The sequence below is a fragment of the Felis catus genome, chromosome D2 (assembly GCF_018350175.1).
Source record: "Felis catus isolate Fca126 chromosome D2, F.catus_Fca126_mat1.0, whole genome shotgun sequence".
In the NCBI taxonomy this organism is placed as follows: Eukaryota; Metazoa; Chordata; class Mammalia; order Carnivora; family Felidae; genus Felis; species Felis catus.
The window spans coordinates 51,004,037-51,029,206 of NC_058378.1; positions in this window are offsets into that span (position 1 = coordinate 51,004,037).

Here is a 25,170-nt window from a genome sequence, read left to right on the forward strand (position 1 = left end):
TGGGAATGCAGAGTTATGACCACCTGCTGCAGAACAAGAATCTACTTAAGTTATTTGGAATTCTCCCACAGGAGAGATTTGTTTATGCTCCTCCATTTATTTCTTCAATCATTTGTTTATCTCATGGACTATTGCATATTTATTTTATAGTTGGTATTACAATCCAATTTTTTTTTTTTTTTTTTTTGCTTCAATTGCTTTGGCCATTGGGAGCTTTTTCACTTCGTTAATATGTCTCCTTGACATCCCTTTTTATTTTGATTACTTTCTTTTCTGGCACAAGATACTCCAGGGTTATCTTGTCTTTCTTGCACTAGTCCCAGAATTAGTCATTTTTCCAAAAATTTATGGTTACTTACACACAGAATGGAATTATAAACACATCAAAAATATCTATGGTTTTTGGGCAGTGTTTTTTAAATCTCTGTACAACAATTTGGGCTGGAAAAGTATTGTGGGGACTGGCATGTCTGTTTCAGGATGTACAGTAACATCTTTGGCCTCTACCTACCAGATGCCAGTAGTACACTCCCTTCACCAAGTTCTGACAACCAACGTCTCCACACATTGTCAAATATTACAATTACTTTAGTCCAAAATTTGAAGAAATCCCTTTTCTATCTAGATATTTAATGGAAAGTCAAAGACAACCTGCCTTGTGAAAGTCATTTTTCATAAGATCTAAACTGAAATATAAGCCCATTGATCATTAAATTGAACTGCGTGAATTTTTCTTACTTTTTAAAAAATTCATCCTCACCTTTGAAAATTCCTTATTCCCTCTAGCTTTTATTTGCATTTAATAAAAATGTAATTTTCTTTTTTTAATAGTTTAAGTTTGCTAGTAATTTGCTGACAACCATATCCTAATTACTGACCCACCATTTTCATATCAGATAAGGGTTGGCTGTCTATGGAAGCCATTAGTTTGAGGTCTCAGGAGAAACCAAACCTACTAACACCTTGCTCTTGGACTTCCCAACTTCAATGACTGAGAGGTATAAGTTTGTTGTTTAAGACACCCCGTCTGTAAGTATTTTGTTTTGGTGCCCCTAAAGCAGACCAGTGCATCCTCAATGTTGTTTCATTTTTTTTGACACCAACCACATAGTACATTCTAGGACAACGTATGACATATTGGTTTACTGACATAGGTTGATGAGCTGTGTGAAGATAAACACTTCATAGATAAAATATTTGGTGGTCCTTTGATTTTTTCTATTGAATTATGAACTAGAAAGCAGCATCATATATATGGTCTGTATTCACAAATTGTAAAATAACAGTCTATTAGAAATGACCCTCGGTTGAAGATAAATCTCTTAATAAAGGCCTTTTTAAGATTCTCCGAGAAATGTGGCTTTCTTTCTCTAGTTCAAAACAACAACAACAATAACCAGTATTGAAACTTCCTACATGTCAGACACTGGTTTCTATGCTTGGCCATTGACGAAATCACATGCCACAATAGGCTTCTGTCCAGAAAAAACACCTTTCATCTGGCCACTGAGATGGCTCCCAATTGTCTGGCCAAAAATACTTACTGGGAATTTTAAGCAAACTTGAGATCACCGTTTTGTTTTATAGTCTGAAATACAGAAGCAGTTTACATTATAACCTGTCAAGTCCCCAAATACTGGACTCTCAGTCAACATTAACAGCAGGCCACAGCTGTGAAAAGCCAACCTTAACAGAGCTGTGTTTTCTCCATCCCCGCTTTCAACTGAGTTCATTCTTACTTCATTTATCTGTGATTATTATTTTTTATTACTCTTTCTAAAACTTGGTAGGTGATAAATGCTACTTGATGCTTTCAACTAACATTCTGACATTTTCTATGTCACTCTTTTAGAGCTTCAGATTCAGTACTCACACACCTGCTTCCAAGGTATTGCATTATTTTACCAAGTATTAGTCACAGCATGCCAAGGATAACCAGCTTTGCAGACTACATTATCTGCTTGACCACTAAGTCAAACCAGCTCCACTTCTAGGCAACAAACCCTGTCATGGCCATGGTTCAGCACAGTAGAAAGGAACCACTCTAGGCATTTTCAACTGGATGAGATTTTATACAAGCTATTCTAACAAAATTATTTTGTCACTTAGAGTAGCAGTGTCAGGATCTCAGTAGACCTTAAGAGAACTGAGCTCTCTGGTGCCAGAGAAGCTGACTCAAGCAACAAGCCAAAACAGAAGGAACAAGCCTTCAACCACTTCCTGTGATAATACACGTAAGAGGCCAAAACTGGAGAAAGTGCTGACTCTAATGCCATTCCATTTTCTCCCACAGCAAGGTGTAGTGGTAGTGGGTCAGCAAAGAGGCCAGCATAGTACCTGGGGTATACCCAGGAGAGGGACTGAGGTGGGAGGAGGGTGCTCACTGTTGAGGGAACTCCCGAAAAAGTCTCAACATATTAATGTATATGCATAAACTCTGAGGTAGGGGAGTAGAGTGGAAAGGGGGGCAGGGGGGAATGAATTAAAACCAAAAAAAAAAGTACTGGGTATGGAGTCAGAGGGTGGGGAAAGTGCCTCCGAGGCACCTGAAGAGGACCTTAGCAAGAAGATCCCAGGTAAGGCCTTCTGAATGAAGGCAATGTGCTATGAATGCTATGTGTAAAAAAAAAAAAAAGCAAGGTGGGCCAGGGATGAGTCTTGACTGCAACTCCCCTTGGCTGTGCACCCAAGTCTTGTGTGTAGGAAGGTGGGGAGCAGTTTCCCCTGAAAGGTCTTACTGGTAAAGCCTTTGTAATTGCCTAGGGTAGGGCCAGAAAAATCAATACATGCATTTTTTTGGTGAGTCATGCTCCTCAGCAGCATGTAGGGAGGGCCTTCAGGAATGAGACCTAGAACAGTACAGAACTGACCCACCAGGAAAGCCACTGCTGCCAAGGCACCAGTTGGTGTCCGAAGGAACCAACATATCCAGTGGAATTGGGGTACTCCAACACCACTGCCATGATAACCACCACAATAGCCTCTAGACACTCAGGAGCCCAGAGAATGGTCCCTAGAGAATATTACAGGAAAACCTCTCTTCACAATCTAGCTTTCCACAGCCCATTAAAGGAAGATGAAAACAGAAGGAGAATGAACAAGATGTCAAGTAGGTCTTCTAGTTTTTAATATCATCTATTGTCAAACTGGCTAACATACAGTGTGTCAAGTGTGCTCTTGGTTTTTGGGGTCAATTCCTGTGGTTCATCGCTTACATACAACATCCAGTGCTTCATCCCAGGAAGTGCCCTCCTCAGTGACCATCACCTATTTTCCTCTCTGGTCTTCTAGTTTTTAAAGGTTACCATTTTCAGCATTTAATGAGCACCTACGTTGGTCTCTGAAGACTACAACAATGCAGGAAACAGTTCTTGCCAATGAAGTAACTAGAAACCTTGATTTCCTGAAGACATTCATCACTTAAGCATCTATGATCTTAGACTGCCTTCATAGTCCTATTGCAGAATATATCTGCCACCCACTCATTCTTTGCTCTCCTCTCTCAAGATTGCTGATAGAGTTTGCAATTCTTCTCCCATCACTAGGCAGAGTAATTTCTCACCTGGATACCAAGTGAATCATGGTGTCCAAGAAGATAAAGTACCTTCCATATGCCCTTTTAATACAATCAGAACCATCAATGGTATTTTCTCTTATAAGACAGCATTACCATTATATACACGGTCTTAATAATTAAGTAACTGGGGAAAAGTTTGTTACAATAATTATGGTAACAAACGACCTCTGAAGGAACCCCACTGAAATCTTTAATCAAGTCTGAGGAGAACTATTTTTCATGCAAAGAAACAGTTAAGGCAGATAGGAGCTTAGAATAAAAAGAGCACCAACAGTCCCCACCTTGATTATCACAGCCTCTCCTTTAGTATTCACTTAACCTTTTATGCCTTTGCTAAAACCTCATTAGTAAAAAGGAGACCTGCCTACCAAGCATAATGTTAAGGCTTTAATGCACTTTAGAGATCATTTCCATCTATGACTTAAAGCACTGAAATGCAAATTCTTTTTATTTGAATATTTGAAAGCATTCATTAGGCATTTTTAATGGGATTCAATTGTCAGGATAAAATAAACAAAATTCTCCAGGGGCATCTAAATTTTATCCAATATTCAAGTCAAAGATGTTTAAGTAGGAAGAAAGTATTCTGGTAACACGCATTTTGGTTAGCCAAATTAGTTTTGTAACAAAACAACTTTTAATGTGTTTCATTAGCTTTAAAACTTTGAGTATCTATTCACATTGAAGAAAGTTATTTCCTACAACTGTTTTTCACTGCCTTTGGAAACATGATTTTGGGGGCACCTGAGTGGTTCAGTTGGTTGAGCGTCCAACTCTTGATCTTGGCTCAGATCATGATCCCAGGCTTGTAGGATCAAGCCTGGTCGGGTTCTGTGCTAGGTGTGGATCCTGCTTACAATTCTCTTCCCCTCTCTGTGTCCCTCCCCTGCTTGTGCTAACTCTAAAAAAACATGGTTTTGGCTTTGTTCTTTTCTTGTCAACTTTTGGGTTTTTTTTTTTGGTCTTAAGAAGTAGAAGGAAATCTTGGAAGCTAAATACCTTTCTGTGGTGATAACAGATAAAATGGGGCATGTTTACAATTGTAAGCATTTATCTGAGCACAAATCAATTTGAATTGGACAGTTGTCAAACCATAGCTGTGAAGAGTACTCCACTGCCAGGAGCATGCAGGAGACCTTTATAGAGGAAAAAAGCAGTGGCAAGGCAAGGACATTATTGTTAGACTATCACTTAAAGCCCCATTGGATTTTTGATTGGGTTGTCCTGGAGTTTCAAATTTGTAACCTTGAGGCCTTTACAGGCTTAGGTTTTGGTTTCCTTACCAAAGCTGTCACAGCATTAGAGCAACCTCAGTCTAATGAGCTTCTGGGTTCAAATAACTTAATGGACTTGTCTCAGTTTAGAATTTAATTGCATCTTATTTGGTTAACAGAATGGATAGCAGATAGTTATTCAAGATCTGCCGCCATAAAATACTGACAAGGAAGCACAGGTGAAAAATTTTCAGGTTGCCTGTGACTAGGATTATATTCTCCCACCTCTTCACCTAATTGGTGTCCGTCCATTTATTCTTAATTATCCAGGTTACACTTCCCTTTGAGGAACTTCCTGGATGCCCCAAGCCAAGGTCAAAAGCTCCATGGAAGTGCTTCCTTAGCACTGGACGTCCACCATCAACCTTTCATTCCTGTTTGGCATTTACCTACTTGTTTCTTCCAGTAGAATACATATTCTGTGTATACACTGTTACATTGTTAAGTAGCTAAACATTGTTAAGTAGCACTAGCAGACTGCCTAGTACAGAATATGACAACATTGAACAGGGTTAACCATTTGATCAGTTGGTGACTGGGTTGTGAAGATCACAGACTGGCATCAAATTGGCTAGTATTGTTAGAGAAATGAATAAAGTACTGTGCCAAAGATGGCCGATGGGACTAAAACAAGCTCAGGTCTCTGGTGTAAAGACCCCTCTTCCAGGTTCTTCTTGCCCTCTTTGTCACACATGCAAACCCCACCCCCCACCCCCACGAATATGGAGGCTGACAACTATAAATCGCCATTCCTGCTTGCATTTGGCACTCAGATCTTTGGAGAAATGGTCTCCTCTAAGCCTGCCGGTGTTAAATAAATCTCCATTCTACCAACATCTCTGAGTGCCGTTGGTTTTTTCCGCCAGCATTCCAGCCTGGTTCTGTAATACTATCAGTTGGGAGGGAACCATCAAGGAGATTCAATGCCTAGACATTTTTTAACCTTTGGAAAGAATGAATATTCTCTATTTGGCCACAAGTGTGCCGCCTCAGGAGCTGCTAGTACCCATTTGGTTCCAGAATAGAACCAAAACAAGGAACAGGTTTTTCAGTGATAGTTTGAACCTTGGATAAAAACTCACTAGATGCCAGAATCTGCTTCTGTATTCCTCTGTAAAACCTTCGAACAGATCAGAAACTAAGTGTGTTACTTCTCAAAAGTAATCACATGACACTGTACAAACCTGTTAAAGCAAGCAACACATCGCCATGATTTGTGTAGATGTACATTCTCCCCTCCTGGCACCCCTCTGGGTTTTCAGCCTTGTTTGTCATATAGGATAGTGCTTGGCACATATTGAAGGCTCTGTAGGTCTTTGCAGAATTAATGAATAAGTGAATGAGTAAAAGCTGCAGTGGAGTTCTTGGGTGCTTGGGTGACTCGGTCAGTTAAAGCATCTGACTTCAGCTCAGATTATGATCTCCTAGCTGGTGAGTTCAAACCCCCACTAGATTCTGTGCTGAGCACTCAGAGCCTGGAGGCTGCTTCGGATTCTGTGTCTGGGTCTCTGACCCTCTGCCACTCATGCTCTCTCTCAAAATTAAACAAACATTAAATTTTTTATAAGAGCTGCAATGGAGTTCAAAAGTAGGTTTTCAAATATTTTTTTTCTAGATAAAATATAACTAGAAAAAAGAATAGGACTAAAATTTAGAAGGTCATTAGAGGTCAACCTTTTTTATTTTTCTGAAGGTTTTATGAGGACAATGTGTGCAGTATATAAATTTATTCAAGACTGATGCCCATGTTAGAGGTCCTCAGCTGGTTTCTAGAGGTATAATCAAGTGAGCATGGAGACTAAAATTTCCAAAACCAATCTAGTGGTTTCATATTGGTCATAATTCCTTGATTTAACTTACTATCTTATCACCTTTCCTCTAGAGGCAATGTCTGCTCTGAGCATTCCTTATAGGCATGCAAAATTGGGAAATTCAAAAGCATATTTAAATGCAACATTATGCTACAAAAACATTGGCAAGGCCCCAGAATTGATGATGTGTGCTATTAGAGATTTCTGAGAATTTGCTTTGCCTGTGGTTAAGAATTTTGCATTATTGCCTTCTTGGATAAAATTAGGGCTTGAGCAGAGAAGTAAATTGCATCATACAAACCACAGGTTCCCATTTTTCACTATACTATGTTCCTAAAAAACCACGTGAGGAAGCAAGAGTATTAAATATAGATCTGTTTTCGGGGACACCTTGGTGGCTCAGTCAGTTGAGCATCTGACTCTTGATCTCACAGTTGTGGGATTAAGCTCCTTGTCAGGCTCTGTGCTGAGCATGGAGCCTGCTTAGGATTCTCTTTCTGCACTACCCTTGCTCATGCACACACTCTCACTCCAAATAAGCTTAAGAAATACATCTGTTTTGCTTTCATACATTTGTGTTCTGTGAATAGGTCACTGTGGTTCTATACTTAAATGATATTTATACACTGGTTAAGTAGACTGTGGCTCTCTTCTGAAGCCAAGAGAATAAAAACTGGACTCAAGCATTGGCTATGTCTCTCAGTAACTAATGAAGTAGGAAAAAAAAATCTAGCCCATAGTAAACTATGGTATATATGGCACCACTTTCCCTTTCCAGAAGGTATGGAACATAGGACTACCTGCTGTTGTCATTTTTTCCTGTTGTACCTAAACTCAACCTTCGAATCCTGAACTCCATGTGGTCACTAGCATTCATATCAAATGGTTACCAACACGGACATATTTAGTGTTGGCCTAATGTCCCAGACTTGGGTTGGGGTATTGGCCTGTATGGCTACCACCAGGGGATAAACTTTCACCTGATGATAATACCTTGGATTACAGCCATAGCCCCAAGACAAAGAATCCAACATTTTAAGCATAAATCAGCAATTCAGGTCTAAGAAGAGTGGTAAACATAAGCTATTAAAAATAGTGGCTTATAGGGAGCTTCTATTTCTACAATCCCCCAACTGAAGGTCCTCTTGGGATATTTTAATAGTTTAACCCAATTATTACATAGATGGGCCAAGTAATTCAGTTCAACCAGATCCATTGACTTCAGCAAGTATTTACTGATATCCTAATGTGTCTATAGCACATCCATGGATTGTTTCAGGACTTTAAAGAAATATTTGCTTTAATACTTGTACTCAAGTTTCTTCTCTGGTATCAAAAAGATTTGTTACAGATGACTCAGCACACAAGGAATTTGAAGTAGCAATTATAAATATATTCAATAATTTAAAGGAAATTAGTCATAAGGAATGAAGGCACGTGGAAAGTAAAAAATGAAAATAACCAAATCAGAGGGTTAGAATTAGAAGTAAAATATTGGAGATGAAAGATTTACTGGATGAACTTAACCCCAGATGGAAGACAAAGCTTATTTGGATAAATAATGGCCAAGAATTTTCCAAATTTGGTGAAGATATAAACTTCGATACTTGAAATTCAGTTGACCAGAATGGAAATTCAAAGAAAATCGGAGTCCAATAGGGAATACCAAAGATGAAATCTTTCAAGAATCCAGAGAACACTTATGTGTTCATAGAAAAAATTTATCAATGATGGTTTATGTTCTGTGAATAATGAAAATGATAGGAGCCAAAAATAAACAATACTATCAGTACAGAAATATATAGACAAATATTTTAAAATTGAAGGAAAATAAAAACAGAAGTGAACTCACTGATAACAGACTATACTAACTTAAATCCTATAGGAATTTATTCAGGCTGAAAGAAATAGATGTACAGAATCTCAGATCTACACGAAGGACTGAAGAGCATCAGAAATGCAAGTATATTGATAGGTTTTATTTTTTCCCACTGCGTTTCTTTAAAGTCTTTGAATATTTACAGAAAACCTTCTACTGTAGGATTTAGTTATATATGTAATACACATGGTATTAGCACAAAGGACAGGGTAGAATGTACCTAGATTGTGATTCATTAGGGATGTATAGTGTTAGAGCAATCAAGAAGTAAATCCCTAAAAGTCTAATTTAAAAATCAATACAGGTATTATGGGTTGAATTTTGTCCCTCTAGAATTCATGTATTAAAATTCGAATCCTCAGGACCTCATAATATGACCTCATTTGGAGGTAGGGTCTTGAGGGCTGTAATCAAGTTAAAATGAGATTAGAATGGGCCTAAATCCAAAATAATTGGTATCCTTACCAAAAGGAAATTTGGAGAAAGACTTGGATACCGCCAGAAAGCCATAACATGGAGATGGCCATCCATAGACCTTTACTAAGTAAATCAAAGACAAGCGTTTTATAGAAACTGAAGAGGTGATTTTGTAACTTCTGTAAAAATTCTAAGGACATAGAATAGACCCAACAATCTTGGAAGAACTAAAAGACTCCCATCTCATGACTTCATAGTAATAAAGTTGATATTGGCCCAGTAACAGGCAAGTAGACCAATTCTTATTTGGTCAGTTAAAAACCTTGGTGCCCTTGTGGGTAATTAACAACTTGGAGCAAACCAATTATTTCTAACAAAATGATGCTTTACCAACTGAGTATCCACATGAAAACTAAACTGTTAAATTCTATCCCACAAAAGTTATTTTGAGATGGACCATAAACCTCATTAGCAAAGTTAAAACAATAAAGCTTCTAGAATAAAGCACAGAACACTATTTGTGGCCTGGAGTTAGGCCAACATTCTTTAAACAAGACACAAAGCAATAATCTTAAGAAAATTGATACTTCATACTCAAAGTGAAAACTGCTCATCAAAACACATCATTAAAAAATGGAGACAAGGCTCAGACAGGGAGAAACTATTAGCAAAACAGTATTTCTGACCAAGAATTTACTTTCAGAAAACACAAATAACTGACAATAACCAGAGACAATCCTGTAAAACGAACAAAACTTCAACAGATACTTCACAAAGATCTACAAATCGTCAACAAGGTCCTAAACAAAGCCCTTGAAATCCTTAGCCTTCGGTAAAATGCAAATGGAAACCATAGGGAGACAGCAGTACACACTCTAAAGATGTAAAAAAAAAAAAAAAAAAAAAAAAAAAAAAAAAAGGTAAGCAAAATTAAGTGTCCATCCAAAAAAAGTGTTAGGACAGAGCAACCAGAACTCTCACACTTGGCTGGTCGAAATGCAAAATTGCACAACCACTTGGAAAAGTGTAACAGTTCCTCATAAAGTTAAACATATACCATTGCTTTTTGCATAGGCAAATAAAAACCTATCCCTGAAAAGATTTGTTCAGGAATGTTCACAGCATCTAGCAAATAGCTACAAAACCACCATGGGTTTGCAAACTGGGCTATAAACATGGAGGCAAGGAGATGGAAGAGGGTAGGGGCCACTTGAGTGAGATAAGGCAGCAATTTGGGCTTCATTTTTTTATATTTATTTCTGAGAGCAGGAGCAGGTGAGGGGCAGAGAGAGAGGGAGATACAGAACCCAACGCAGGCTGCAGGCTCTGAGTTGTCAGCAGAGAGCCAGACACAGATCCAAGGTCACTGACACTCAGGACAGTTAAAGCATGGTTTTTTTGTGTGTTTTTTTTTTTTTTTTTTTTACAGAGGAGAAAATCTTCAAATTTAGACTTAGTTGAGCCTTAAGGGTGAAATTCCACAAGGTAAAAAAGACTAGGGAAATTCTAACTGAGACTATGTAGCATTGGGATTAAAGGCCCTAACTTGGGTGTGAGGTTGCCATTAGTTCAAACCCTGAAATTGGTACTCAAAAAATACGCTCAAGATCACATAGCTTAGTCTCGTGTTCTCCATAATATCATACTTATTTTTCAGGGTTGTGATGAAATAGTATGTATATAATGCCCGGCACAAAAGTCATCAAAATCTGTTATTCAAGGATGTAATGAAGCTACCAATATTATAAATAAGCACATCACTGAAGGATTATTTGAAGGGACTAGTTAGCTCTTTAAGATTTTTCAGGAGTGGGTGAGAGGTCAGGCTATGTAGCTTTATAGTGAGAGGAATAATTCATAAACATTAGGAATTATGGTGAGGAATCAAATTTAGACATGTGTCTAAAAAAAGTTTTAATTTATGACTAAGGACTCCATGTCATTTTAATTGGAGAAATCTGTATCTCTTCATAGGTGTATGAAAACGTGTATATTAGAATGTATACAGTGGAATAAATTCTAGCTATTTGCAGATGTGTAGTCACTGTACTAAGTTAGAGAAACCACTTATTCCGAATAGGTCTTGCTGTATGTCCAGAAAAATGACTCATTTTCCAAACTGGTACTTCAGAGAGAAGTCTCACTTGGCTGCAGTTTTTTGAATTGGTCTTATTATTCTGTTCATTGTATGCTCCTGGACTTTAGCGTTCAAGACGTTTGCTCCCAAACACACCACAACATGAGAAAAATCTGGAGACAGGAGCCTCGTATGTTTTCACACATTTACCTATTATCTCAAGAAATAGCATCTGCTTCAATTATGCTAATTGAAACTGTTCTGTAACTCATAAGGGAGCCTGATCCACTGTTTCCTGCATACTGAAAATAAAAACATAGAAAATTATGCTAATTTCAAATAAATTTACACTGAATGTTTCTCATTATGAAAAAGAGCAGTTAGCTGGCTTAGTGATACAAGCCATGTCTTTCTCAGTTGGTATTACTTTAATAATCTCAGGCCAGGAAAAGCACTAGAATACTGCCTAGGAAATAGCCATTAGGATGTTGTTATACATAATGCATCTTGAAATGGTAAAATGACATAAAATTGTCTATTACCAGGATGACCTACTTCATGACCAAACTGCTGCTTGACCTGATTTTACATGTTTGAGATGATCTTCTAATTTGCCATGTCCTTCATCTTTTTTCTAGACATCTGGTCACTTCAAAGGCTTGAAGACATTCTCTTTTGCCTTAGGAAATAGGTCAGAAATGTTTCTATGCACCAGCCCTTTTTCTCATTGTTACGCTTAATATATACATGTAGGTCTTTTGAGCTACACCAAGCATAAATCCAAAACCACCGATGCCATCGTAGATTTCACATGCCTCATGCTGACACTTATGGCCACTGGGAATAGCAGAAAGACTCATGTGCTTGAGTTTTTGCTTTAAGGAAGAGCTTTTCTGCATTTCATGCAACAGGGCCTCCAGACACTTTTGAGTTGCAGTTCAATCGAGTTCAATTACTGACTCCTGGCTCCAGGGAAATCCTGGCCCCAATAATGGGTATTCTCAGGTTGCCTTACACCTCAAGCCTCAGTAGTCTCTTGGTTTACAATTACAGGAGAATGGTGTTGTTCTATAAAATCAGTAACAGCCTTGAGCAAAACAAATTCAAGAAGCATTCCTGGGATGAAAAAAGTCAGCCTTAGAAAAAAAGAACTGGATGGGTTCATTACTGCCTCAGGGGAAAAGGAAATTCCATGACATTCCCATTTTAGTACCAGTCTAATGTCCGCAAAGTCAACTCGTAGGATTCCCCTTTTCTCAAATTCTAGCCAAGCTGAGAATCTCTTGGTTCCGAAGTATAATGCCTTTCTTGTCTCTGATCTTACGGTATTTTCTGACACCTTACAACATACACCTTCTCTTACTTTACTGAATTCCTGCCTCTCAGGTGTCAGCCTAGTTACCTTCTTTCAATGAATCCTTCCTTGGTGCTCCCAGATTCTCCTTAAAGTACATTCCTAGGCACTGCCTTAGTACCCTTTAAGAATAAATGAGGTTTTAGGCAGGGAAAATGAGAATACAGAAAATAGTGCCTGTCTACAGTTAAAAAAAATAGTAATATTAGAAACCAAGGTCTTGTCCCCCATGGGCTGAATTTGTTCTGGAGAAGTCAGGTGTGGCCTATGGTATTTAGAAATTGGGTGATACAACATTATTTGTCAACTATACTCAAAACACAATTTTAGTAAAAACAAACAAGTTTAAAAAAATATGAATGATACTCAAGATTTCTGGCTTCTACTTAAAATCAGAACATCTAAGAACACTACCCATAGATATGTTTCAACATGCCAAAAATTTACTAGGGCTGGGGAGCATATGCCCTTGGGAAGGCAAAATGGGCTCCAATTCACCACAATCCCCACCACTCATTAGGCCTGTCACACTTCCCTTCTGTTGACTGCTGGACCATGATGAGCATGTGAATTTGCAACTCTGGGGAAACCGGTTGAGACTGCGAAGACAATGTCCACGTTTATGTTGGTCATTGTGAGACCAAAAGGGAGGGAAAAAAAAAAGCTAAACAACTTGTGTTAGGGGATTGAGAAATTAGGAGAAATGTGGAAAGAAAGGTTTATCCAGCTCTTCTGCTCCAATAACTAGTTCAACTAGCCTGTGTATGGCTGTTGCATCATCAGTCAGGAAACTATCGTAGGATTGTCCATACTTACATTGCTAAAATTGCCTGCGCATCTAGGGGTGCCCAGTTAGCTCAGTTAAGTGCCCAACTTTGGCTCAAGTCATGATCTCATGGTTTGTGGGTTGGAGACCCATGTAGGGCTCCACTGTGACAGCACAGACTGCTTGGGATTCTCTACCCCCACTTGCACGCTTGCTCTCCAACTTTCAAAGAAAAAAACCTTTCTGCTTATCTAGGTAGATTAGTACCTGGATACAGGTAGCTAAGGTATCACAATATGCTAGAGTCTAATTTCTAGGACAAAAGCCATCAATCAATAATTTGCTTCAGATGCTACATTTTGATGCCTCATACTGCCCTGGCCAACAAAACGGGTGGCTCATTTGCACTCAGACATTGAGGAAAGCAGGAGCCCAGTGAGGATATCCAAAAGGAGTTCATGAGAAAGCAATTCTGTACTTCATCATAGACTCCTGCTCCTTTCAAAAGCTAGGGTATTCTTTAGTGTGTGATCTCCTCTCTGGAGGCTAATGAAAATATATTATTTCTAGGAGATGCAAATTTTACTTTAGTGTTATGGGAAAATAGAGACACTTTAGACCATAAAATGTGCATTTTATGCTTCAGGGAGAAAGAGTTCTAAACATGCCCTGTCATCCAAAAAATAAGTAGCTTCATAAAACTGCCCTAGACAAGATGAAACGGTTGTAAATGTAAGAACAAAATCTTCTGAGATGTTAAACGGGCTGCAGAATGCAATTATTGTCCATAATATTATGATCTTGATACTTAGGGATGATACTTAGGGACCATCCCCAATACCCCTTTCCATACAGGTGACAAGAGTGGCTATCACATTGTACTGGTTGCCTACTGATGTCAGAAGCATCAGTAGCTTAAACGAAGTAAGATTATCTTGCATCTCTGCAAGTCAGAAGTCCTCAAAGTGTTTGCAGGGCTGCTGTCCTTTTGGATGCTGTAAGGGAAAATCCATTCGGTTCCATTTTCCAGCTGTTAGAGGAAAATGCCTTATTTTGTGGATTATTTTCTTCAGGTTTAGAAGCCAGTAATGTAGCATCATCCAATCCCTCTAGGACTCCGGCCATCACCTCCCATGGATGCTTGTAATTTCACTGGCCCACCCAGATAATCCAAAAATAACTGTATCTCAAAGTTCTTAATCTCATTGCAAAGTCCCTTTTGCCATCTAAGGTAACATATTATTGACTTACGGTAATTAGGATGGAGACTTCTTTTGGGGCAGGGGTCATTATTCAGCCTATGAGACATGTTGATTGGAGTCACGAGATACAAACAATGGCAGGAGGGTCATGGGAGCAAACAACTGTGTTCAGGGAGCTCTCAAGGTGTTTCAGACACAATCACCTAAGGAACACCATTCGCTATAATGTCATACCTTTAGTCTGCTAATATGTATTTGAAATAAGATTTTAGAAACACTTTTATTTGATTATTGTAAACAAATGAAATTTAAAAAAAAATGGGTAATAGGGGTGCCTGGGTGGCTCAGTTGGTTAAGTGACTTCAGCTCAGGTCATGATCTCATGGTTCAGGAGTTCGAGCCCCACGTCAGGCTGTGTGCTGACAGCTCAGAGCCCGGAGCCTGCTTCGGATTCTGTGTCTCCCTCTCTGCCCTTCCCCTACTTGAATTGTCTCTCTCACAAATAACATTTAAAACCTTTTTTTACATTACAAAGAATGGTTAAGTATTTAGTGAGCATTGTACTAAGCTTTTTGACCAGAATTCTCTCATTAAATACTTATTTTAAACATGAAAAACATGGGGCTATGGGTCAAAAGAATGACTGGATTTAGTATACTATGTTGTTAAAGGAGAACATGATCTTCTAGCCCCTGCAAAGAGACCAGGACCTTCAGGATACTCAAGGTGTGTGGTATGGTGTGTACCAACAGTAACAACCTTTATTAAGGGCTTACTATGTTCCCCATGGGGTGATTCCTACTATTACCTTTATTTTACAGATAAGCAAGCTGAGACACAGGAAAGTAACCCATTCCAAATTTCAAACCTAGGAAGAGGGCTGAGGTTTGAACCCAGGTGTTCTCTATTCAGAGCCACAAGTTAGGTCTAGAAGATTTTTTTCTTTTGTTTTGTTTTTTGGTTTTGTTTTTTGTTTGTTTAACTGTTTTCAAGGTAATAGATCTCAGAGTTGAGGTAGAGAACAGGATATACATAGAATATGTGATCAAGATACACTGTGTGTACAGTTATCTCCAGATTAACACAGAACCTCCAAAACAGGCATTTGAATTTGAAGCTGTTCCTATTTATAATGGACTGTGCACAGATTTTAAGAAAATGGCACATTAGTTGATGAAACAGAAGAATAGGGAGAGCACTTTAACACATTCTCACACACGCACACATTCAAAAACATAGTAAAAACTTTTTGCCAAGAACAAATTCACTGAAGCAGTGCTTTTCATGAAAGTGTTTCAAATTTTCCCACTTAGAAGATCCCATGACCAAGACATCCTACATCTTCCTGAGCCTGATGGTTAAAGCTCAACCAGGCTCAAAGAATGGGAAATACAGGTGAAACCGCATCAGGGCTTACAACTCTTTTAGCCTCATGTGCTTGCTCTATTTGCCCACATCTCGTCTTCCATACAAGCTTTGCTACTCAACACTATGCATTCAAAACCTTTATCTCCTGAAAGCCTATGGAGTTGTTTCCACTGGTGGGGGAGGAGGGGCTTCACACAATTTAAGATTAAACTTGATATTATGTCATTGGTAATAAACAACTCCATCTTTTTTTTTTTTTAATCTCAAGTATGGGATGAAAACCCACATACATGCACACAGTAAGGAAGAGAGGAGACCACTCACTTCCAACTGGCCTAAATTGCAGTAACAAAAGTTACCTAACAAAATCAAACTAAGAAACCATGCAGCACTTCTCACCTTATAGACCTATAAGAAGACAACTTTTGGGGCTGGGAGAGGTTTCAGACCAACCCTCACATTTTATTGAAATGAAGTCTAAGAGGGGGGAAAAAAAATTAGCCAAGGAGTCTTTAGGATAGTCCCTGCTGAGGTTAGAAGCCAGATCATTGACACCAGCCCACAGTTGCACCTTAATAATGACAACTGATAAACAATGATGTAACTATCACGTGCTAGACCTTTCAAAAGCAGGTAATTTGTATTCCCCAAGCCCAGGAGAGATCAGGTTTCATTAGCAGCCTTTCTTTGTAGATGAAGAAACAGCATCATACAAACTCCTTGAGGTTAAGTGTATAGGGGGTGGTAAGCTGAGTTTGAAAGGCAAACTGACACAGCCCAGCCAAGCTCTTAACTCATTAACACTCTGTATAAACAAGCTATACAGAGATGCTCATGCCTACACACACACACACCCCATTAACAGCCAGTCATTCTTGGTTACTCTCCTCTAATTTTTTTTCCCCCAAATGTAGCTCCATCAGGACATATAGTTTCTCTTAATTCTTGTTTTACAGGCTTAGTTAAGATTACAAAGAGACAAGAACCTTTCCAGCTCAGCAATTAGGACAGTTATCAAATCCATGTCAGGCAATAAACCTTTGGAAGTCATATTGATACACTACCATCAAGAGGAAAATCAGGGGCACCTGGGTGGCTCAGTCATTTAAGTGTCTGACTCTGGATTTCAGCTCAGGTCATGATCTCATGTTTTGTGAGATCGAGCCTCTGCACTGTCAGTGCAGAGCCTGCTTGGGATTCATTTTCTCTCTCTCTCTCTGCCCCTACCCAGCACTCCCTCCTGCTCTCCTTCACAAAATAAAATTGAAAAAAAAAAATCAAATGTTTTGGTGTAGATCCAAAGTGATAGGTACTTTTTCTAGGAAAAAAAAAAAAAAAAAAAAACTTTCCCATCTTGAATATATACCTTCACATCTTATGCTTAGGTCTCCTGAGTCAGATTTGTCAGAATAGGAAGGAAACTGCTATGAGCCAGGGCTTTGCCCAGTTGTGTTTTATTCTTCCAACAGTATTGCCAAGTAAGTATTACCCACGTTTTCCAGGCAACATAGAAGAAATGGGGGCTCAGAGAGATCAAGCAGTTTGCCAACATAAGTGGAAAGTCTAGTCACCAGAGCCAGGAAGGAACCTGGTTTTGCACACGTGTTGCAGTCTTCCTATTCAAAGCAGAGTGGACAGTGGGGCTAGGCCTTCTATTGAGTCTATATAAATGCTACTACTTTCCCTGTTAATTTCCAAATCAACAGGTTAACTCCAAGGAGCTTATTAAGGTAGTAGAGGTGGGAGGAGGCAGAGGTCATGCTTCAAATGCCAAAAAGCCTTTAAGGCAACTTTACACATAAACCTCAGAACTAAGAACAGCTTTATTCTTAAAGGCACTTTCAAAAGGTCAGTTGTAACATGTTCATATCTGTCAGTTTCCTGTTTGTCAGGTCCTCAGGTAAGAATCCATTAATAGTGACCTTGACAATGAGTTTTCTCTACACCTAGGCCTCCTCTCTGTTCAGTGGGAATCCCAGGTCGTAGGGAAGGATACCGAGACCCACTATTTTTCTGAAAAGCACTCTGTCAGAATAGCTTTGGCTTGCATTTTTAAGAACTCTATCAATTACTTATTATAGGCTTTCTAAGTTGTTCTTAAGGCTTAAAGACTTTCAATTCACACTCTTTATGGCAAAGGAATTTCAGAATAATAAAAAGACATAATAAAGCTAAGTATGTTTGAAATTATATTTGCTTAAGATAAACAGTTTAATTCAAGTGAGGAAGTATAATATGGAGATTTTGTCCTTCGGGTATACGCATCCATAGTTATAAGCATGTAAATTAGCTACAGAAATGATTTCCAGATCCTAAAACTCCAAAAAAAAAAAAAAAAAAAAAAAAAATACTCTCACATAGGCAGACCTGTCCTGCTGACGAGAGGACACAACACATAAATAGAACTGCTAGTCCCTCCCTAACCTCTGTTTTTTTTGCCAGAGCGTCCTTAGCTACATACACTTGGACCCTCAGCTTCTAGCTGCCCCCTCTACTAACAGGGGAAGAACTGAGGTTCATGTTCACTGCCAAAGGGAGCCCACATGCAACTCCAGCCTGAGGCATCAGGCTACACCTAACCAGCATCCTCCACCTTTGGGTTCTTTCATCTCTGGATGAGTGATAGTTAAGCACATTTCAGCTGTTAAGAATTGCCTCAGTTCTATTCTAGCAATTTCTGCCAAGAAAATTTTTAGTGATGAAGACCCTTCAGAGATATTTACAAGGTTGCTTCTCTGAAGGTTTTTTTTTTTTTTTTTTTTTTTTTTTTTGGTGTCCAATAGGGGGTTGCTTAATTTAGTCCTTCAAAACGATGTGGTAGGTATCCATGGCATAAGGTCAGTCAACACTGGTTAGGATACATTTTAATCCCAGTTTTACCTGCATTCACATGGACACACACGCACCAGTGGACACACTCATCAGTAAGCAGTGGGAGTCTAGGTGTTTTCAGTTTCTTTATATGGATTTTCTATGGTTTTCTACACTAAAAACAAATCCTTCTTTATTACAAAGTCTTATGTATACAAGGTCAAAGCGACAGCCTAGAAACCAGAATGAAAATTAAGAATCACGTACCTCACCCTCTTGTCAGGCCACCTTGAAACGTCACCTCATCAATGCCAGACTCTGTGGCCCTGTTTAAAACGCAGCCCCCACCCCTTGACACTCTGTATCTCCCTGCCCATACTTTATCTTCCTAAAACTGTTTGCTAGGTCATCTAACAGGTCATATCTTCGTTTTTAGTTGGTTTGGTTTGTTTGTTTGTGTGTCTTCTTTCTCTGTACTGCATTAGCTCCTTGAGGGCAGGGACTTGATTTTATTCACTACTCACTGCTGGTGGTCCCTAGGATAGTGACTCACCCTACACCATGGACTCAAAAACTAACTATAGAATGCTTGACTATAAAGGAAGGACTCAGACCACATCAAGAGTCAGCAAAGTTAGAGTCTCTAGTGTACAAGGCATATATAAAAAAAAAAAAAAAAAAAAAAAGGAAAAGAAAAGGCTTAGAGCAACTAGATAGGGGAGCAGGGAGAGTTGAACTCTATCCAGACCAAGAAGATACAAATTTGGTAGTCCACGGAGTAAGACAGTACAGGGTTAGAGGAGGAGGGAATCCATCACACTTCTCATTGGTTACTCAGGCTTCTCGTTTATGAGACGTCAGCCAGAGAGGTAGAAGGAACACTGAAGTAAGCACTGAACTCTAAAGCAAGCAGAATGTAAAAGCTCTTCAGCTTCTCTGCAAGATGTCTGGCCTAGGGGACCACAAGCATTTCTGGAAAGACTTGCATCTGCTTCAGGCACCTGGGTTACCTTGTTGGAACACCACGATTAAAATTACTGCTCCTTTAGAAAGTCAGATCTTTGAACATAAGCATTGTATTGCATTCACTGCTGAAGCCTCTGAGCCCATCTTAGTACAAGTCCCCAACCAATACACGTTTTATTCATTAACCACAAGTCAGGGTAGTAAGAAAATTTGCAGATTAGTTTGACTCACCCTAAGGGAAGTTTAATTATCAGGATTAGAAAAATAACAAAAGATAGAGAACAGATGATTGTCTGATTTTACAAAAGTAGAACAATTATTTTGGCAAATCATTAATTGATGGGGTTTCTTGTTGATCTCAGGCCACATTCTATACTGAATAATTGAACAGAAACTGCTAAGTACTTCAGAAAATAAGGCATAATCAATAGGGACTGTCATGAGTTCATCTAGAAATATTTGTGCCTGGCCAGCCAGATTTTCTTCTTAGGGACAGTAAACGTTTTAGAAAACTGCCAGGAACTTTATTTCTGCAAGGCATTGAACAAGAGCTAATATATTATCTTTGTTGACAATGTCTTGCATGTAACGGGTACCTAATAAAAGGAGATTGGGCCAATGCTTTCTAGGGGTATTGAGGAGTTCTTTCCATCAAATACTAGGCAACATGGCAGCTTGAGATCATCTATCACTTTTCCCTCAGAAAATACTCAGGTTAAGGGAAGCAATGAAGTAGATGCTAGAGGGTCAAGATGGATCGACAGCTTTGTCTTTTCCTGGATTTTTCTTTCAGAATCAAACCAAAATTGTATTCCCATTACCCTTTTACTACCCTGGTTATCTACATAAAAAGGATATTAATATGATAAATTTATTATACTTACATATAGAGAATTGAATGCTGTATCACCATGGAATTTTTTTTCACCATGGGACTTTTAAAGGAAGATGACAGAGGTCAATTGTTTACATGTAGTAACTGACAAAGGCATAGACAACAATATGCATTCACAAAACTCAAGCACACTTCCTCCTGCTCTGATACACATGGAAGCTCTGGGAACAAGTTTATACCAACATGTGCCTGTGTGAGCACACATGTGCGCACACACACACACCACTCACACTGCTAAAGTTAATGAATTCCTTCTCCACTGGGTATATATTTTTTAATAGAAAAACATGCTAATGAGAGGAGGCCTGAGTTCTTGTTTACAATCTTCTAACTAGCCAAATTGTGTGACCCTGAGCAGCTCACTTGCCTCCCTAAACTCTTGTAAATGGAAAGGTATTTAGTACAGTACCTTTAGTCTGTATAAAGCTGTTAGAAGGGCTGAAGAAGTGGGCTCTTAGGCCAGTCTTGAAATGTCTCCAGAACACGGAACGTTCTGCCTAAGGCCACCACTACCTCTAAAGGCCACCAGTAAGTCATGCTATTGGTGGCCTTAGAAGTAGCAGCATCGTGCAGGCTTGTGTCCGGAGCTCTCCACTCACCACACTGCAGTCTATCAGTATTGCCACACAGGAGAACAGGTACCCAGATCACCAATGCCGAGATTAGAGTCAGGTCAAGAAGTAGTCCCTATGGTTATTAACTATGGACAGCCAGAAGACTGGCAAGTGAATACTGGAATATAGGGGGGAAAAAAGCACATCTTGGTTGGCTATCTTACAACTAGGAGCCACAGGTAAGAGGTCTCACCCTCAATTATCCCTTCAAATTTCATGCAAATACACCTTATCACTAAGATTTAAGTCCAGATCCTTAACTCTAAGTAAATTTGGGGAATACGATTTTTACCTTTCTTGTTTCTGTGAGACAAATGAGCACATAGAGACCAAAACTGAATGTGGAAGGTGGAGCAACAATATCCAGCACTGTTATGTTCTGAAAAGGCAGTAAGGTGTTTCAGAAGCCAGTGAGTTCCTACTACTGGAGGTGCACAAACAGGAACCAGATGAACTTTTGCTAGGAATGCCATAAAGATGGTTTTTGACCAGTAAATTTGCACATCTTGCTACCTATTTTAATCCACTGGCCCCATTTCCAAATATCCAGGCTCAGTAGGGTCTATGGTTGACCCCAGGGTTGTTTTTTGGTTTTGGGGGGGGGGGAGGTTCTTTTTTTTACTTCTTCCCAAGTGATTATGGGGCATGACTGGATTTACGAACTATTTGACTACAACATTCAAGACCATTTCCAGTCCTGTATATTTTCACATCCTTGAATCTAGACCTTTAGGTTTTCAGGTCTAGACCTTTAGACCTCACATATGCCATCCATTTTTAGTACAAGTCAAATGTTACCTTCAGGGATTCAAATACAGATCTTTGAGAAACCGGAGGCTGTGAACTGAGATATTACTCTATTTGGGACGTGATTTGAAGGGATCTGGTTATCAACTATTTTGTCATAATAAAAACGAGTCCCAAGGACACACTAACTTAAGGCATTCTTTCACACAAAGAATGTGTTACTATAGAACAGGGAGAAGAACTCTGAGCTGTTGCTCTGTCAACAGCATTTGAAGGTGGGGTCACACACACACACAGATTAGCAGCCCACATTGGCAGCTGGGGATTTATCCTCTGCACAAATACCAAACCCAGTGCTTTTGTATACTTGGCCTTGAAGGGTTAGGAAATGTTTGAGCAGAAGCACAAATACAGACCAGTTTTACCACTAGTATTATAATCAGTGACTCAAAAATGATTATTCCATCCAATATGCAGTTGAAATCCAGACTTGTCACAGTCAGTAAGCACCAGTAATTTTGCTGCGACTGCCGGTCCTAGTGTAGAGAACGCATGTACCTTGTAAGGCCTGGGGTACTTTCTGTCCATCAGCAAGATTGCTCTAGAACTTTTAAGAAAACCTGTTGTTTGGCCCCATGCTACAAGGACATGAGCTAGGAGGTCAGAGCCACCCAGACATAGAACAGTTGGCATCGGCCCCCCAACAGCATTCATACTGAACTTGGACACAGAAGGGAAACAGGCATGCAGCTGCTCTTTTGTAGCTCAGCTCACTGTGCTCGTCTTCATCGTTAATGTGCCTGAAACAAAAATCCATGCTCCCGAAATAAAAATCCACTACAACCAGAGAAAGCCTTGGTGCATTGTTTGATACTGGTGAATATCAAGTTCTACACACTGAAATTTATGAGCACACCTGAGTCTACTCATCAGGCTACCGACTTTTATTATGCTAAGATCATATTCTAATAATGACTACCTCATTACCCTACCTGTTCTTTTAGGTTTTTTTTTTTGTAGTCTATAAACTCAGTACTTGTTTTTCATGCCCATTTTTAGGTGGTAACTGCCAAAATATTAAGAAAATAAGTTAGAAGGCAAAGAGTTTTTTCCAATGTGGTGAGAAGAACAGCCCCCAAATATGCCCACACATTTGTCCCTGAAACCTTAGAAGGGTCTCATGATGTAATTAAGGGTGCGGGCCTGAGATGGGGAAATAAATGATCCTGAATTATCTGATGGGCCCATGTCTTCACAGGAATCCTGAAAATACCCAACTTTTCTCCCAGCTGAACTGATCAGCACAAAGTTCTAGGAGTTCTTCAATCGGCCCCTGCTAGCCAGGGAGGAAAGGCCCCAAGTCAACAATGCAGACCACCCTTTAATAAACTGTGAAGGCAAGGATGGGGGAGTCTTCCTTAGAGCCTTCAGAAAGGAAGGCAGCCTGGCCAGCATCTTGATTCTAGTTGAGGGAGATGTGTGTTGGATTTCTGTCCTGCAGAACAGTGTGATAATGACTTTATTTAGGTCACCAAGGCCATTCGATTTGTTATAGCTACAGTAGCAAGCTACAACATCCTGTATGTTTCCTGTAGATTGTTCCCATCTCATCACAAGAGGGCAGAGGCTGATAATTTCCCACTAATAGTCAAGAAGGTAGTTTACCATTTGAAAGGAAGTTTGGATGAAGAAGGCAACATAGTTTGGAATTGAAGGCAGGTCTCAACCAACAATGTGACCCTGAGAAAAATGTCAATCTGACATCTAATATTATCTTTTATATACAGAGAATTATAAGCCTTGCTTTTTGTGGGTTTTTTTTTTTTTTTTGAAGAGTTGAAAATAGATTTAAAAAGGGACATGGGTGTGCCTGGGTGGCTCAGTCAATTACATGTCCCACACTCGATTTTGGGTCAGGTCATAATCTCAGTTTGGGAGTTCAAGCCCCAAATGGGGCTTTGCACTGACAGTGCAGACCCTGCTTGGAATTCTCTCTGCCCCTCCTGTGCATTCTCAAGATTACAAACTTTTTTGTATCATACTCTGTAAAGAACTTTACTAATTTTTTTTCCTCCAAGGAGAAATGCATTTGTATTATAGCGTTTGTCAAACTTACAGCAAAAATAGTTGTCTCCTAAACATCCATTCCTCTTTTCTGCTCTTGTAAAACCATCTCCTCAATTCTAGTTGGGAATATGGCCATTGATCCCTTGCCGCCAGGCATGGATGTATGACTACGTTCTCAACAATGGGGCATGAGTGACAACTTAAGTATGCAAATCCTAAATGATCCTTAAAGAAAACAAGGTTGTTTTCCTGTCTTCCTTGTGTTCCCATAGACTGACATGACTGGAGTAACAGAGATTCCCAAGTAAGAGCATTATGCTGGAGCAGGGTGGTCAACAATTTGAACATACCTATTCATTCATAGTTCCTAGTAACAGCAAAGGTGAGGAATTCCAATTGAAAAAAAAAGTGACCTTAAAGGTAATTTATCACGAGCCCTTTACAGATACCTAGGGCAGGGGCCAGTCAACTGTCAGAGTTCAACAATATAGAAACTGGGTCTTGGAACAACCTCCCAGAGCAGAGATGCTCTTAGCCCTCTGACTGCCTACCAGCTTGGAGGTTTAGGCTAGCCAAAAATAAACCTATGTTGTCGAATCCACTATTGTTTTATCAGTAGATTTTGTTAGTCATAAACTAGACCTAGTAATAGCAAACAATGATAAAGCTGAAAAGGGTTGTGAACACATATGGTGATTCCTACGTTCTAGGACCCTTCCAGATATGTTATACATATGCACACATTTAATGCTTATGTAGTATTTTCTATTCCCACTTGACAGTTGGGGAAACTGAGGGCCAGCAGTTCAGCAACTTTTTCAAGATCATACCAGAGAAGTCAATCAGGTTTTGGACTCCAGTCCCTGGACACCAGCATCTCTGCTCTTAACCATACATTAAGTTGCCCCTTGGTAGGTCCCCGCTATTTCATTCTGACCAAACAAGCCTTCTAGTCAACCTCCTGAAATTAATTTTAACAGGAGACCTATTAGAAACAGCTTAATCAAAAACTGATATATATATATATATATATATATATATCAACTGGGGAGTTAGGGCTGGGAATACAAAAAGCAATTTATTTTCTTTTAAGTAAAATGTCATTATATATCCTATCTTCAGACTCAGAGATAGCCTAAATTAAAGATTTTTAATTAAGTTTAGCAATCTTGTTTGAATTGGGTAATCTCTTTGGAAATAAGGTAAAAGTTCAGAGGCATAAAATAAAGGAGGGTAAGGGAGGGAAAATAAATGAGCAAACAAATCCTCGTGTCCTTACCAGGCACTAAGAAACAAGGCAGAATACTTGACTTCCTAACTGCCTACAGGAGTTTATATTGAAAAC